Below are 15203 nucleotides of genomic sequence, written 5' to 3'. Positions count from 1 at the left end.
GTGGTACACAGAAGGACACAGGACAGAGGTTGAGTCAAGTTGAGTCAATCCATTTCAACTGGCTGCAAGTGTGATTTAGTTATTGCCACCACCTGTTAGGTGCCTCAGGTAAGTAACAGGTGCTGTTAATTACACAAATTAGAGAAGCATCACATGATTTTTCAAACAGTGCCAATACTTTTGTCCACCCCCCCTTTTATGTTTGGTGTGGAATTATATCCAATTTGGCTTTTTGACAATTCCTTTTGTGGTTTTCCATTGAAGACAAATTAAATGAGGATAATACCAAAGAATTTGTGATTGCAATCATTTTCTGGAAGAAAATGAGTATTACCTGGAAGAATTGCAGGGGTGCCAATACTTTTGGCCAACACAGACTATATATATATATATATATATATATATATAATGTGTGTGTGTGTTCCCCAGTGCCCCCCACACAGTATAATGCTCGGCAGTGTCTTCATATAGCATAACTCTCCCTAGCGCCTCCACTGTATAAATTGGCCGGGAGCCTCGGGCCACAAGATGTGCCTCTTTCATCTTGCCAGTATGTGCACCTAATTTAGTAAGGCATACTTGTCATAAATCTTGCATAAAGTTCACCACATGGAATTGTGATTTCAATCAGTTCTGACATGATAGGATTTTTACGTTGCTCATATACTGAAGTGCATTTGCACCTATTTTGCACCTTTTTAAAATAGACGCACGTTGTAAATGTGTCAAAAAAAAGTGACTCAAAATAAACCTTCTCCCGACAATCGCAAAGTGGAGAGAGGAATGATTTTGCTGAGAAATCAGATATAGTAAATAAATAGAAAATCTTGTGCAAGTCCCACAAACCAAGAAAAAAGTAAAAAAGTTAGAGTGAAAATAAAAGGAGCAAGTGCCATGATAAATATGCCCTGATGTGTCTGCATGGAAAAGTAGTTTTATGACCTGCAGTTACACTATTGTGAGTGCATTCGCTTTCCATTTGCAGTCTCTTGTAGACACAAATATTGGTGTGCATTATACCGCAAGCTAAGGTTCCACGTTGTTGAAAAGCTGCTTTATTTTGCTGCAGATTAATTTTATTTATAAAAAGTCAAAGCCAAGAGTGGCTACAACAGGAATGGAAGTAAGTAGCAGTCTTTTCCTCTCGCTGTTTTTTTTCCGGTGTAGGGTGAAAGGAACAACGTGACCTATCTATAGGCAGATTCCACCTTTAAAAACCAATGAAAATAAAAAAAGTAGAAAAAAGTTTCCTAATTCCTGAAGCAGATTTTTTCAGCCTGCAAAAAAATTCTGTGTGAACATACCCTTAGGCTAAGGCCCCACAGGCCGGAACCGCCACATTAAAGCGCTGTGGAAACAACCACGGCGTGAACGCACTGCGGTTCTTCCCGCAGCTCTTTGAACAGAAATTTCACTGAGTTTTCCTCCGCGGTCTTTCGGTTACAATTATATCTGTGGGAAAGTCCCCGGCGTATCCTTAGATATAATTGACATGCTGCGATTTTCAAAACCGCGACTGTTTTGGAAATCACAGCGTGTCCGCGCTGCGATTTTTTTTATTTTTTTTTTTATTTTTTTTTTTTTTATATCCCCCAAAGTGGGCATGGGATTCGCATGAATCCCATCCACTTTGCAAGTACTGTACAACAACGATTTTTCCCATGGTATTTCCACCGCGGGTAAATCATGGCATTTCCGGGCCGTGGGGCCCTGGCGTTATACTTCTCCCTTCTGCTCAATCTAGTCCTGGCTTTGGCTCTAAAACCACAGCAAAGGCAATGTGGGGCCTTATCATTAGTTTACAGTGCAGTTATGTAAAAAAAAATGCATGTACTTTTATTAAAAAAAAAAAAAAAAAAAAAAAAACACCACATGTGCATTTTTAAAATGGGCCTGCATTTTTTTAAAAAAATACATAAAAACTCATGGCTTTTTGCACGGCATGAACCTAGTCTTCTACTGCCTCTACCTTTATGACTCCTATATGGATTTGCTGAACATTTAGGCCGAGGCCCTACATTGCAAAAATGCAGCATTTTGCACAAAAACCTCTGCATTTTTATATGATCTGCAAAGTGGAAGGGATTCTAGCTAACCCTATCCACACATTGTATGGCAACCTATAGATATAATAGGGGCAGAAAGTCAGCAGAGGAAAGCTCTGCAGAAAAAAATGTAATGTGTTTCTGCCACTTCTTGCACAGTATGCCATTTTCTCGTCGCCTGTGGGCATGCACAGTCTGCTCTGCCCAAGGCCCGAGGCCTAGAAGTTGCAAGCCACCGCCGGAAGAAGAGGATGAAGAGGACGCTGCTGACTAAGATGGAGGCGGCGTTGGAGAGAGTTCTCTCACAGCATTGGGGACGCCCCCAGTGCTGCATAGAGAGCTAATTTGCATACTGAGAAAAAACGAGATTGTAGGCGAACGGCGGCGTGGAGAAGACGATGAAAGGTAGGAGAAGAATAGTCTTTCTTAAGGCTATTCCGATGTGGTACCTACAAAAAAATTGTGTGTGAGCGATAGGATCCCTTTTGATTCATCTTTGATCTCCATATCTTCTTCGCTATTAGTTTATTACTATTACTTTAAGATGATCTCATATTAATACTACGAGCAATTTTATCACTTTCAGATGGTCAGAACATCCAATTTGGAGCTAAAGATTTTGTTTTGTGTAGTCGGAGACCCCAGTAATAGGATTCCACCTCTGTATCCCAGTCTCGCTCAGTAACATTTGCGCTCTGAGATTATTTAAATATTGTATGTTATTAAAGCTATGATTCTTGCCATGTCTCCCAGTATTTCTCTCCCTCTCCCTCAGTGAACACAATGACGTGCTGCTTTCTGCTCAGTGGAAAAAGCTAAATCCTCTTTTGAATAATCCTTCAGATCACTTTGAGGAATTCGATAGAAGTCCGGAGTTTTGGCCATTACACTGAAATGTCATATTTGATCTACTTTTCTTTCATTCTCTTTGTAACTCAGCTTTCAACAATTTGTCGGTCTGCATTGGCGGAGATGAGGTTAACATTTTGGAATTTTAATCCAGGTACTCTCTCTCCCTCTGCTGGTTTCTCGCTGTCTGTCTCTCTCCTTCTTCTCCTCCCTCCCTTCTCCTCCATCTCTGCAGCTTTTTATTAGCCGTCTGGTACTGTTGCTCTATAATATTATCCGCCTCCGGGCACATTTCATGTTTCCATTTGCTACATTTACTAAGTCACAATCCCAAAACAAGAACCAAGGGGTGTCCCCTCCTTCCCCTTCTCCAAACTCTCCATGAATTATTGAACCACTTTATTGCATATTTTCTTAAAGAGCCTCATTCCCCCAGTGTGACGGTAAATATTGTATGAATTTAATTTAGGATCTGATATTTCATCCTTATCATGCCAAGCAACAGGCTTCCCGCACTTCTCTCTAGTCTCCGTAGCCGTCTTTCCCTGGTCTTGAGACCTGTACAATGGGCAATGAGATAGATGGCCCTGGCCCTCCATCACTCAATGCCTTTTATTCCTAGCTAACACTCCGTAGGATTTATGGGCTCTGGCAGGTCTGGGAAACAGAGAGGAACGAAGCCCAGGGAGTGAAGCCAGAAGACTGTGTGAGTGTCAGGTGTACAATCCAACCACAGCACACCGGGGACTGAACTGACAATTAACCTTTTCAACACATCACAGAGCAGGGGATTTATATATGAGGAGACGCACAAGCACAGGCCCCTGTAGCGGCACAGCTGAAATATTTCTCACTTAAATCCTAATACAGAAAACATAAAGCACTAAATAGCATCCCTTCCGTCGAATTTGTCCACATCCCTCACCATCTGTATGGCACATGTCATCAGTGTCACTCGCCGGGATGACAAGGCAGCTCTTACAGTGCATGAAACATGCATTATAAAACACCGGCGCATAGTTTGCTAAAATGACTGTGATCACAAATCTAGCACTAATGCCAGTTTACAAACGTTGTCAGTTTCAGCATCGCTTCCCCCCCCCCCCCCCCTCGCCCTCAGCCTTGGCCTCTCTGGGACTGTCATAAAATCATGAATCACATTGTGGTGTGACCTGACATCTGCAGACTCCATCAGTTTACAATGATGAGCCTGACATGATATAATGTAGAAAAAATGCACTTGTGATATTATTCATGGCCTAATCACGGCATGACAGGGTCAGACACACCTTCCAATGAATTGCGACTGTATGACAGCCTTTATTTAGCGCCATTTTCTCTCTATTTTGTTAACCGTTTACTTTCTAAACACTAGCCCGGAGTTTCCTGATACATGGATGATATAATACACTGAAAACTGTATCAAAATGTCTTTGGAATATTGCAGTCAGAAGACTTGTGCGTTGATGTTTTATGTACAGGTGCACAGTATAAACTTCCGATCTACACATCATTGCATGGGGTGTATAAAACTCATACTTATGCAAACCGCCTTACAAGATTTAGGAGACGTGCTGAGCCGCACGAAAACGGCAGGTTTAGTTAAGCAGCTCATGGTGGAAAGTAGTTCAGCATTTGCTGTAAAACAGATGCAGATAAAAGGGTAAAACTGTGTTCTGTAAAAGCCGGCAATAAAAGTAGTTAAAAAGGTGAAACTGCTAAAAGCAGATGATACCGGAAACGTCAAACCATCGACGGCTTCATTTCCATTTATTCAATAAAATTCTCTCTTTTTGGGGCTTTGATGTCAGAGAACTTACACTTTTTGATGCTTTGATTTATGACTATAAAACAAGTTTTACAGAATTTATATGCCTTTCCCATTTTTTTTTAAATTGATGTGCAAATTTAGTAGGGTTATTTTAAGCCACTGGTTGACCCCAGATAATATACAACATGAATGCCCCCTATCTAAACGCAGTGCCTGCTCTGGACTACCCTTAACCATACAGTAAAGGTGCTTTCCTACTACTAATGCTTATCCATTATTCACAACATAAGTGATGTCTGATCATAGGTGGTCGAACCGAGCTGGATCTAATGATGATAAAAATAATAATAAATTTTATTTAGCAGCAACCTATTCCACAGCACTGTACAAGTTGTAGGGTTCAAGTACAAGACAAAAAGATACATTACAAAGAAATAGTCACACAATGGGACTGAGGGCCTTGCTCACAAGAGCTTACAATCTATGAGGTAGAAGGGGTGACACAAGAGGTAGCAGGGGTGACATCGGAGGTGGCATTGCTTATACATTGGTCAGATAATTTTGTAATAGAGGTTACTGTCATTACACAAACATAAGACTGTATCAGTCGTCACCAGTTGTGTGATTTAACATGCAGATGGTGTCTTGATATATAAGGTTAGCCTCAAAAGGCATCATATCATGTGGGGTAATGTGGGAGCTGGAACAGAGAAGGGTTCAGTTTAGAGATTCTAATTACGGTACAAATGGGTTTACATTATGAATTGTGATAGGCTTGTCTGAAAAGATGTCTCTTGTTTGCGTTTGAAGCTGTAGAAATTAGGAGTTTATCTGATTGTCCATGATAGAGCATTCCAGAGAAGTGGTGCAACTTGGGAAAAGTCTTGTATACGAGCGTGGGAGGTTCTGATAATAGAGGATGTAAGCAGGGCCGCCGATAGGGCAGTATTACTGCTACTGGCGTCAGGGGCCCGGCCAAATTGAAAAGTGAGGGGGGCCCGGTTTTGGCCCGCCACCGTGTGCCGGGCCCTGGCGCCCGCAGCAGTCATTGTGCCCAGTGAGTCCGGACCTGGGGAGCCCTAGTTTCAAGCGTGGCCATTGACGTCTGTGATAGAACAGGACGTTGTAGTCTCTGCTCTACATAGGTGTCACTGCATAGAAAACGGCATAAGACCTGTGAGGGGGCGTGGTTAGTGACGTCATCACAGGTCCTTTGCCGAGGAAGAGAGACTTCAGCCCCAGGACACAGCAGGAGCCTGGGAAGGTGAGGGAAACTTTCATTATTTTTTTTTTTTTAGAAATGAAATGACTGTATTGTGGGGGTCAGATATTTACTAACAGGGATTAGTTTTAATAATTTCAGGGTAACATAAGGGGAGGGGGGGCTATTTATAAGGAGGGTTTATTGTTAATATCCCTAGGGGAGCTATTATATAATGATGGGGAGATAGGATATACACTCACTGGCCACTTTATTAGGTACACCATGCTAGTAACGGGTTGGACCCCCTTTTGCCTTCAGAACTGCCTCAATTCTTCGTGGCATAGATTTAACAAGGTGCTGGAAGCATTCCTCAGAGATTTTGGTCCATATTGACATGATGGCATCACACAGTTGCCGCAGATTTGTCGGCTGCACATCCATGATGCGAATCTCCCGTTCCACCACATCCCAAAGATGCTCTATTGGATTGAGATCTGGTGACTGTGGAGGCCATTTGAGTACAGTGAACTCATTGTCATGTTCAGGAAACCAGTCTGAGATGATTCCAGCTTTATGACATGGCTCATTATCCTGCTGAAAGTAGCCATCAGATGTTGGGTACATTGTGGTCATAAAGGGATGGACATGGTCAGCAACAATACTCAGGTAGGCTTTGGCGTTGCAACGATGCTCAATTGGTACCAAGGGGCCCAAAGAGTGCCAAGAAAATATTCCCCACACCATGACACCACCACCACCAGCCTGAACCGTTGATACAAGGCAGGATGGATCCATGCTGTCATGTTGTTGACGCCAAATTCTGACCCTACCATCCGAATGTCGCAGCAGAAATCGAGACTCATCAGACCAGGCAACGTTTTTCCAATCTTCAATTGTCCAATTTCGATGAGCTTGTGCAAATTGTAGCCTCAGTTTCCTGTTCTTAGCTGAAAGGAGTGGCACCCGGTGTGGTCTTCTGCTGCTGTAGCCCATCTGCCTCAAAGTTCGACGTACTGTGCGGCGTTCAGAGATGCTCTTCTGGCTACCTTGGTTGTAACGGGTGGCTATTTGAGTCACTGTTGCCTTTCTATCAGCTCAAACCAGTCTGGCCATTCTCCTCTGACCTCTGGCATCAACAACGCATTTCCGCCCACAGAACTGCCGCTCACTGGATGTTTTTTCTTTTTCGGACCATTCTCTGTAAACCCTAGAGATGGTTGTGCGTGAAAATCCCAGTAGATCAGCAGTTTCTGAAATACTCAGACCAGCCCTTCTGGCACCAACAACCATGCCACGTTCAAAGGCACTGACATCACCTTTCTTCCCCATACTGATGCTCGGTTTGAACTGCAGGAGATTGTCTTGACCATGTCTACATGCCTAAATGCATTGAGTTGCCGCCATGTGATTGGCTGATTAGAAATTAAGCGTTAACGAGCAGTTGGACAGGTGTACCTAATAAAGTGGCCGGTGAGTGTACATACCCCCTTATATAATAGTCCCCATAGACTAGCTTATATATATATATATATATATATATATATATATATATATATATATATATAATTATGTATGTGTATATATATATATATGGAAAAACTACTATTAATAAGTGTAGGGGGAGGAGAGAGAGAGAGAGAGAGAGAGAGAGAGACTATGATTAATAATTAGGAGGATATATTACCCCCAGCCTTATTAATATTATTATTAATAAGGAGGGTCTTATATTAGTAAGGTTGGTGGAACTATTATTTATTACAGGGAACTAATAATAATAAGGCGGGTGGGGAATATTAATGAGGGAGCTATATATAAAAGAAGGGACTATTATTAGGGGGCATTCACACGGAGTTACGCAGCGCTGAATCTGGCACAATAACTCGTGTAAGAATCAGCGCTGCAAGACAGAATCCCATTGAGTCCAATGGGTTCCGTTTTAACGCGCGTAACACATTGAAATCAATGGGAGGCCTTTTAACCCATTGCCTTCAATGTGTTACGTGCGTTAAATGGAATCCATTGAACTCAATGGGATTCTGTTTTGCAGCGCTGATTCTAACACGAGTTATAGTGCAGAATCAGTGCCGCGTTACTCCATGTGAATGCCCCCTTAATAAGGTTATGGGAACTATTATATATATATATATATAAGAGAGGCTATTTATAAGGAGGAACTATTAATAATAAGGTCAGCTGGGGAATTATAGTTCATATGGAGGGATTATTATTATTAATGAAGCTGATGAAATTATTATTTATAAGGGGGGATATTTGTAAGAAGGATCTATTACTTATAATGGGAAGCTATTCCTGATAGAGGAGGGGGTATTATTTATAAAGACAAACTATTATTTCTAAGGGGGAACTATTATTCATAATCGGGGACTATTATTTATAAGGGGGAGCTATAATAACTCATAAGGTGATACTAAAGGTGGTGATTTCTATTGCATATGGGCAAAATGGGTTTTATTAATTTACTATTTTAAAAGGAGTTTTCTAGCCGCAAACTGATTTTTGATACTGATGATCTATCCACAGGACAGGACCTCAGTATGTGATCTGTCTGTCTGTTCTAGCGGCCTCCATGTGCTGACAGCTTATAGTGGACAGGATGCAGCACTGCTACTATTCAAGTAATAGGAATGGCACAGCAGCACCATCCTCTGTAAAGTGGTGTTTCTGGGTTTTTCAGCGCCGCTCCTATTACTTGAATAGTAACGTTGAGGCATCCTGTCCACAAGCAGCGTCTGGCACCAGGAAGCTGCTAGTACAGCTGATCTGTGTGGGGTTCGGGTGTCGAACCCTGTCAGATTACGGTATATACTGACATTCTGATGAGCCATTCTGTAGATAGATTATATACTGACATGCCGATGAGTTGTCCTGTGGATAGGTTATCAGTATAAAAGAATCAATTTGGGACAAGAAAACCCTTTAGTTGATGTGATGTTTATTAGGTTAGAAGTCTGTGTAGTGCTTGGCTATGGTCTTTGATTCACTATGCAATGTAGTGGAGGTTGTCACAGTGTGGAGGTCGTATACTATCTGGTCCCTGTATAGAGGTGTTGTTGGTCTATACATGATGTGTATTGTTTGGTAATTGTCTGTATAGTGGTAATAATTCTCCCCAGTATAGCGTTACACACATAGTAGTTTCACAACTATATATATCTTTACAATTTTTTTTGTATTCCTGATCTTTTGAGACTATATCAATTCCGCTGGAAGTGCAGCCCTGACTACTGAAATGACTGAATATGATGGTGTTGGTATGTCAGGATATGGGGCCCCTCTTTTAGTTTTTCCCAGGGCCCCACTTTGTCTAAAACCGGGCCTGGGGCCCGGTTTTGGCCCGCCACCGTGTGCCGGCCCCCGGGCGCCCACAGCAGTCATTGTGCCCAGTGAGCAGCGCCGAGCTCCAGCTCCTCGCACAGGCGCAGTACTACTCGTATTGAAGCCGGCGAGCGGGTAGTACTGCACCCATGCGAGGAGCTGGAGCTCGGCGCTGCTCACTGGGCACAATGACTGCTGCAGGCGCCAGGGGACATCATTTATAGGTACAGGGGGCAATGTTGCAAAATAAAGTAGTTTTAAAATTGTGTGTGTGTGTGTTGTGGGGGGTGGGCCCAGACACTTAGACTGTATGGGGCCCCAAAATTCCTGATGGCGGCCCTGGATGTAAGTGTTAGGTCATTGAGTGAGCGGATAGCAAGGGTTGGGCAATAGACAGAGATGAGGGAGGAAATGTATGGAGGTGCGGCATTATGGAGAGCCTTGTGGATGAGGGTGATAACTTTATATTGTATTCTGAAATAAATAGGCAGCCAATGTAGTTACTGGCACAGACCAGAGGCATCGCTGTAGCGTCTAGCCTGATAGATGAGCCTGGCCGCTGCATTCAGAATGGATTGAAGATTGTAGATCACGCAAAGAGGGGTCCCCAAGTCCCTGGAGTAAATGGAGCACGTTTAGAACCACTAAGACTCCGTTGCCATGGAGTAATGCGCTGCTCATTCTGACACGTAAACGTGTCAAGGTGAGCGCTGTAAAACAGAATCCCATTGACTTCAATGGGTGCCATCTTACGCGCGCTACACATTGAAACCAATGAGTTAAAAAGCCTCCCATTGATTTCAATGTGTAGTGCGTGTAAGACGGTACCCATTGAAGTCAATGGGATTCTGTTTTACAGCGCTCACTCTGACACGTGTTTACGTGTCAGAATGAGCGGCGCGTTACTCCATGGGAACGGAGCCTTATACATTCAGTGGGAGGCTGAGAGAGTGCTCAACTCTATCTTTGTCAGTCCCATAGAAGTGAATTGAGCAGTGATCCTGAATGTGCACTACTGCTCCATTGACAGAGAACTTAGGAACCCCCATTCTCATGATCACTGAATAAACATTGTGTATATAGTACCTAGATATACTGTATATATCTGTTAATATATATGTGTGCATAGTGCAGGAACAGTGCTACATGGAGCAGATAGCTTGTACTATGCCCATTGGCTATGCAATCTTAAAACTGAAGTTGTTTAGCAGGAGTGGGAACGGGTAAGAAAATAGGGTCCATTACCTGCTGGGGTAACAGCCTAACTTTTTTTAAAAAAAAAAAAAAAAAAAAAAGAGAGTCGAGCTCATTCCACTATGAAGATTGCATTTGAACAAAAAGGAAAAAAAAAAATACTTGGGTATCCCATATAAACTAGCAACAATTCATAACTAAAAACTAATTTTCTGAAAATGTTGCGTTGGAATGGAGAAGAATGGGAGTTTAACCCCTGTATTTCCCAAATGAATGGGAGTTTGTTGCATATTGTATATTGTGCTTATCCTAATGCTAGCAGTGGCTTATGAGAAGTATATAGGCAGCCTGCTGCAGGAGATGTATACCTCGGGAGACAGGTGAGGTAAGAGGATACAATTTAAATCTGTAATCCCCTCGAGAGACAATAATAAACTCGGAATACAGGCTACTAGTTTTATTGTTTTGATCTACTTCATTTCTCATTTTCCAAAAACCTTTACAGAAATTGCGACTTTTTATTTGTCTTGCTGCCGCTCTACTATGTTATTATAAAATGGCTTTCTGGAAGTGACCAATTTATTTTCCCTCAGTAATATCTTTAGAATACAATTGCAGAATTTATAAAGACAGGGAATGCAAAATGTCACAGCAAGAGAACATTTTAGGTAGTTACAATGTCTTTTTTAGTGACTATGGAGGATTACTGACTCAGTTAACCCCTACAGATCTTTCACCCCAATGGCAAAGAAAGACTACTCGGTTACCTGTGAAGAATGTACAGGGGGGCACACAAGACTTGCAACCCCTAGTTGTGAAATTGAGCATGGTTGCAAAAGGTTCCTGATCTATAGATAAGAAGGTTGAACATCCATCAGGGACATATTCACTATGGGAATTTCCTGGCCATACCATCCAGAATGAGTTATTTTCAGCCCTGCATGAACCTATGGTGGTGATTTTAAAAGATTCAAGCCTAAACTGCAAGCCTACAAATACTTTGACTCAACATAATCGCCGACTGTGAGGATTTCCATAGTCCTGATTATTTCTTATAGCAGTCGTGGAAGCAACCACGGGAAAGCGATAAAGCATTATTTCTGTTTACTCCAGATAATGCAGGGAATGCATAGTCATCAACTGAGCAAGTTTCTACAATCATGACCCAGTTTTCTTCTGGCCACTTTTACCTTTAAATGTATGCTCTTATTTTTCAACCCCATCTAGATTTATTGTAATAATTGAAAGCTTTAACCTGATTTACCATTTCTATACCTGTATAATGCAGTAGTATTCACTAAATATGGGTGAACTTCTCAGAATTTCATTGGTTTCGGCTTCGGGTGTAAACAACAGTGAAATTGTTATACTCTGGGGTCTCTTTAGGCCAGGGAATGTGCAAAAAATAAATAAATAAATAAAAAATCCCCTTCTGTCACCTCTCTTGGGCCTCTTCGGTTATGTCATGAGCCCAGGGTTACTGCTGGAGCCTGTGACATAGCTTCAGCAGTGACTCCTGGATATATAACATCACCAGGAAAGCACTGAATGCCCTATGGAGATAAGATAAACCTTTAATAGTCCCACCATGGGGAAATTCATTGTGTTACAGCATCATGGAAAGTACATTAGTATATTGCAAGAAAGAACACATACTAGCTCATGACAGATCGAAAAGATACTATGAGTGATAGCAACTAAAAAAAAAAAAAAAAAAGAAAATTCAAGATCATTTAGTTCTCTGTGCGAAGTAATGTTGATTATACATCCCAACCATGGTTGGGGGGCACAGCATGTAGACATAACAGGCAAAATCAGCTTTTTGCATAAGTGGGGTACATATGCAGCTATCACGATAACATGTGATAGTTCCTTTGGTAGGTAATAAGATCTCATGCTCACAGTTGATAGTTCAATATTCCTGCATCAGAATTTTTGTTCTTTAACCACAATATGCCCCAATATACACCATCTTTCATCGCAAGCCCTCATCCTTTCTTTTTACCACTGTCACGTGTTCTCTCCGCCTGAAGAAGTCTGAAGCCATCAAGACAAGGGTGCTGATTATTCCTCCATACTATCTTCCTCTCTTACCATGCTTCCCTTAACTCGTGATGGGATGGTAGATTCCTAGGCTGTAAAAAAGCCTTCCACGTGTACACAGGAAAAAAATTCCAGTCACCTGGCTACAGGCATCTTCCAAGGATAAACAAAAGACACAAAAAGGATTTGCTTTGAAAGAAAGAGTCTGCAATTTCATGTAAGTTTCTCGTCCATACTTATCTGCCTCTCTTTGTCCATGCTTCCATTAACTCATAGGGGTATGGTAGGTTCCTCAGCTGTAACAAAGTCCTCCACCTGTACACAAGAAATGCAGGCATCTTCAATGGACACAAAAAAGGATACTTTTGAAATGGACCGCAAGTTTTTCAAGTCTAAATAGTTAACTATTCATAGTGCAAAGGTACTTGAGTAGAGAATTTTTGTAGATACAGACAAAAAGAATGAAAAAGGAAAGATAAAGGTCGCTCTCAGCTTGGAGCTTCTGTAACAGGCAGCCATTCACGTGGCGCCATCTTGGTATACTGACGTCAGGAAGTTTAAGGCTAAAGCCACAGGTAGTGGGCTGCAGGAAAAAAGCGCTATGGGAAAAAAACGGGTTTGTGCTATGTTTAATTGTACTATAATTTACTGCAATGCGTGTTGTGGTGGCCATTTTAGTTCTTGTGGGATAACTGTCCCTTTTTTCACTTTTGTTGAAAACTAAACAATTTGGGACAGTCGGGTTGAACCCCGCTTAAAATGAAGCAGTTTGCCCATCTCTAGTATCCACATTTAAACTCAACATGAATCTACTGCTACGTGAAAGAGATGAGTATGTTTGCTGGTTCTCCCATGTATTTCTTAGTATATCGTGTAACTTTCTCCTGTCCCAGTATTTTCCACCTCTTTGGTGGAGCAAGGCTTACTGGGATGCCAAATGTCCAGACAATCACACAGAAGTGCTTCATACCATGTAACCAGAAGCATAGAATAAAGCTACTAGGCCCCAATGCAAAATCTGTAACTGGCCCCAAACGTATTGTTTGTAGTAACCGTAATCCAAACCTTCTGCACCCCTTCATATAATGACCCTGCCTATTCTTGCTCTTATTTTTGTCTACCACCTGTCTTTGATATAGATTATCTCACTTCAGTACTCTCAAATTTCTGACCATTTCAAGTTTCTATGTTTTGACCCAGAGGTCTAGCTTGAAGGTCCTTGGCCACAATGCAAAATATGTAATGGGGCCCCACTTACCATGGGCTCTCTCTAATAGGCCCCTGGGCTCAGTAGTGATTGCTACCTTTATACATCCTACAGCTATGCCCTTTGACCCGCGCTGTTTGATGGTACCTTTGTGATTAATCCGCTGGTTTGTTGCAATTTTCCATGTATGACCTTGTTATGACTTTGACCCTCACTGACCTTGTGACCACAGTGCTGCGTTTCCCTTAGATGTGGAAACCATGTTTTTCTTTAACTGCTTTAGGTGCTATAGGCAACAATTTTTATACAGTTCTTTTTTCGGCTCTCAGGTTACATATCTTATAAATTTGCCAGAAATATCAATTTTGTCTTCTTCTATTTTACTTCATTTTACAGATTATTTGTTTGCAGTGCGCTCTAGAATTTTGCTGGAAATAGCATTTATTTACAGATGGTTGAAATGTCAAAGCAAAGTGGATCCCATTCTCCTGACATTTTAATGGTAAAATTATTTTCTACAATCTGCTGTCATCATATTCATGGAGTATTGCCTCTACCTAGACGTGAGTGACCCACTGGACTGAAAAACTAAGCAGAACATCTGTAGATGCAGATTAAAGGCTTTCTTATATGAGTGTATTATAGGTCTCTATATGAGAGCCAAGGAAAAGATCTGAATCCATCCTGTGAGATCAGGCAAGCCTGCCTCAAAGAACAATTTGGAAAATGTTTTCCTGTTCTTCTAGGACATTAAAGGGATTTTCCCATGAACAGTACCATATTTAGATTTGTGCACAATTAACCCTTTCCTGCCACAATCATTTTTTGATTATTGTTTTTGATTCCCTGCCTTTCAACAGCAATGACCTTTTTATTTTTATGTTCACGAAGGAATATGAGGACTTTATTTTTGTGGGACAAATTATACTTCATAGTGGAACCGTTAATATTCCATATGATGTACTGGGGAGCTGAAAAAAAATTAGAATGGGGTGGAATTGGAGAAAAACTGCATTTGTGAGACTTTTTGTTTTTACAGTATTCACTATACACCCAAATGATATGTCACCTATACTGTATACCAAATTCACCCCAAATTCCACAAATTTCTTTCAATATTCTGGCTCTGATTCTGCATAAGGCATCTTTTTTTTTTGTTTGCATGGTTTAGTTACACTATTTTTGGGACAGTCTATTGCTTTGATCGCTTTTAAATTTATATGAGATGAAACAACTCCTGAGCAGCCATCACATTTATATACCCATAATAGTACGGCAGATGTTGGGCATGGGATAAATAACACAAAGTAAACAAAATTTTAGGTATCCACGTGTGTGTGTGTGTGTGTGTGTGTGTGTGTGTGTGTGTGTGTGTGTATAAGTCCCTACTATCCAAAAATACTGTTATTTATCCTGTACAGAGTAAAAATATATATAATGTAGTGTGCAAGCTAGTGTATTTTGGACACCTCCCTTTCCAGCAAAACAAAAGAAATTGTCATAAATCATGCATACCAAAAATTGGTAGAAATAAAAACTACAACTTGTCCTGCA

The sequence above is a fragment of the Leptodactylus fuscus genome, chromosome 5 (assembly GCF_031893055.1).
Source record: "Leptodactylus fuscus isolate aLepFus1 chromosome 5, aLepFus1.hap2, whole genome shotgun sequence".
In the NCBI taxonomy this organism is placed as follows: domain Eukaryota; kingdom Metazoa; phylum Chordata; class Amphibia; order Anura; family Leptodactylidae; genus Leptodactylus; species Leptodactylus fuscus.
Note: the sequence above shows the minus strand (reverse complement) of the source record.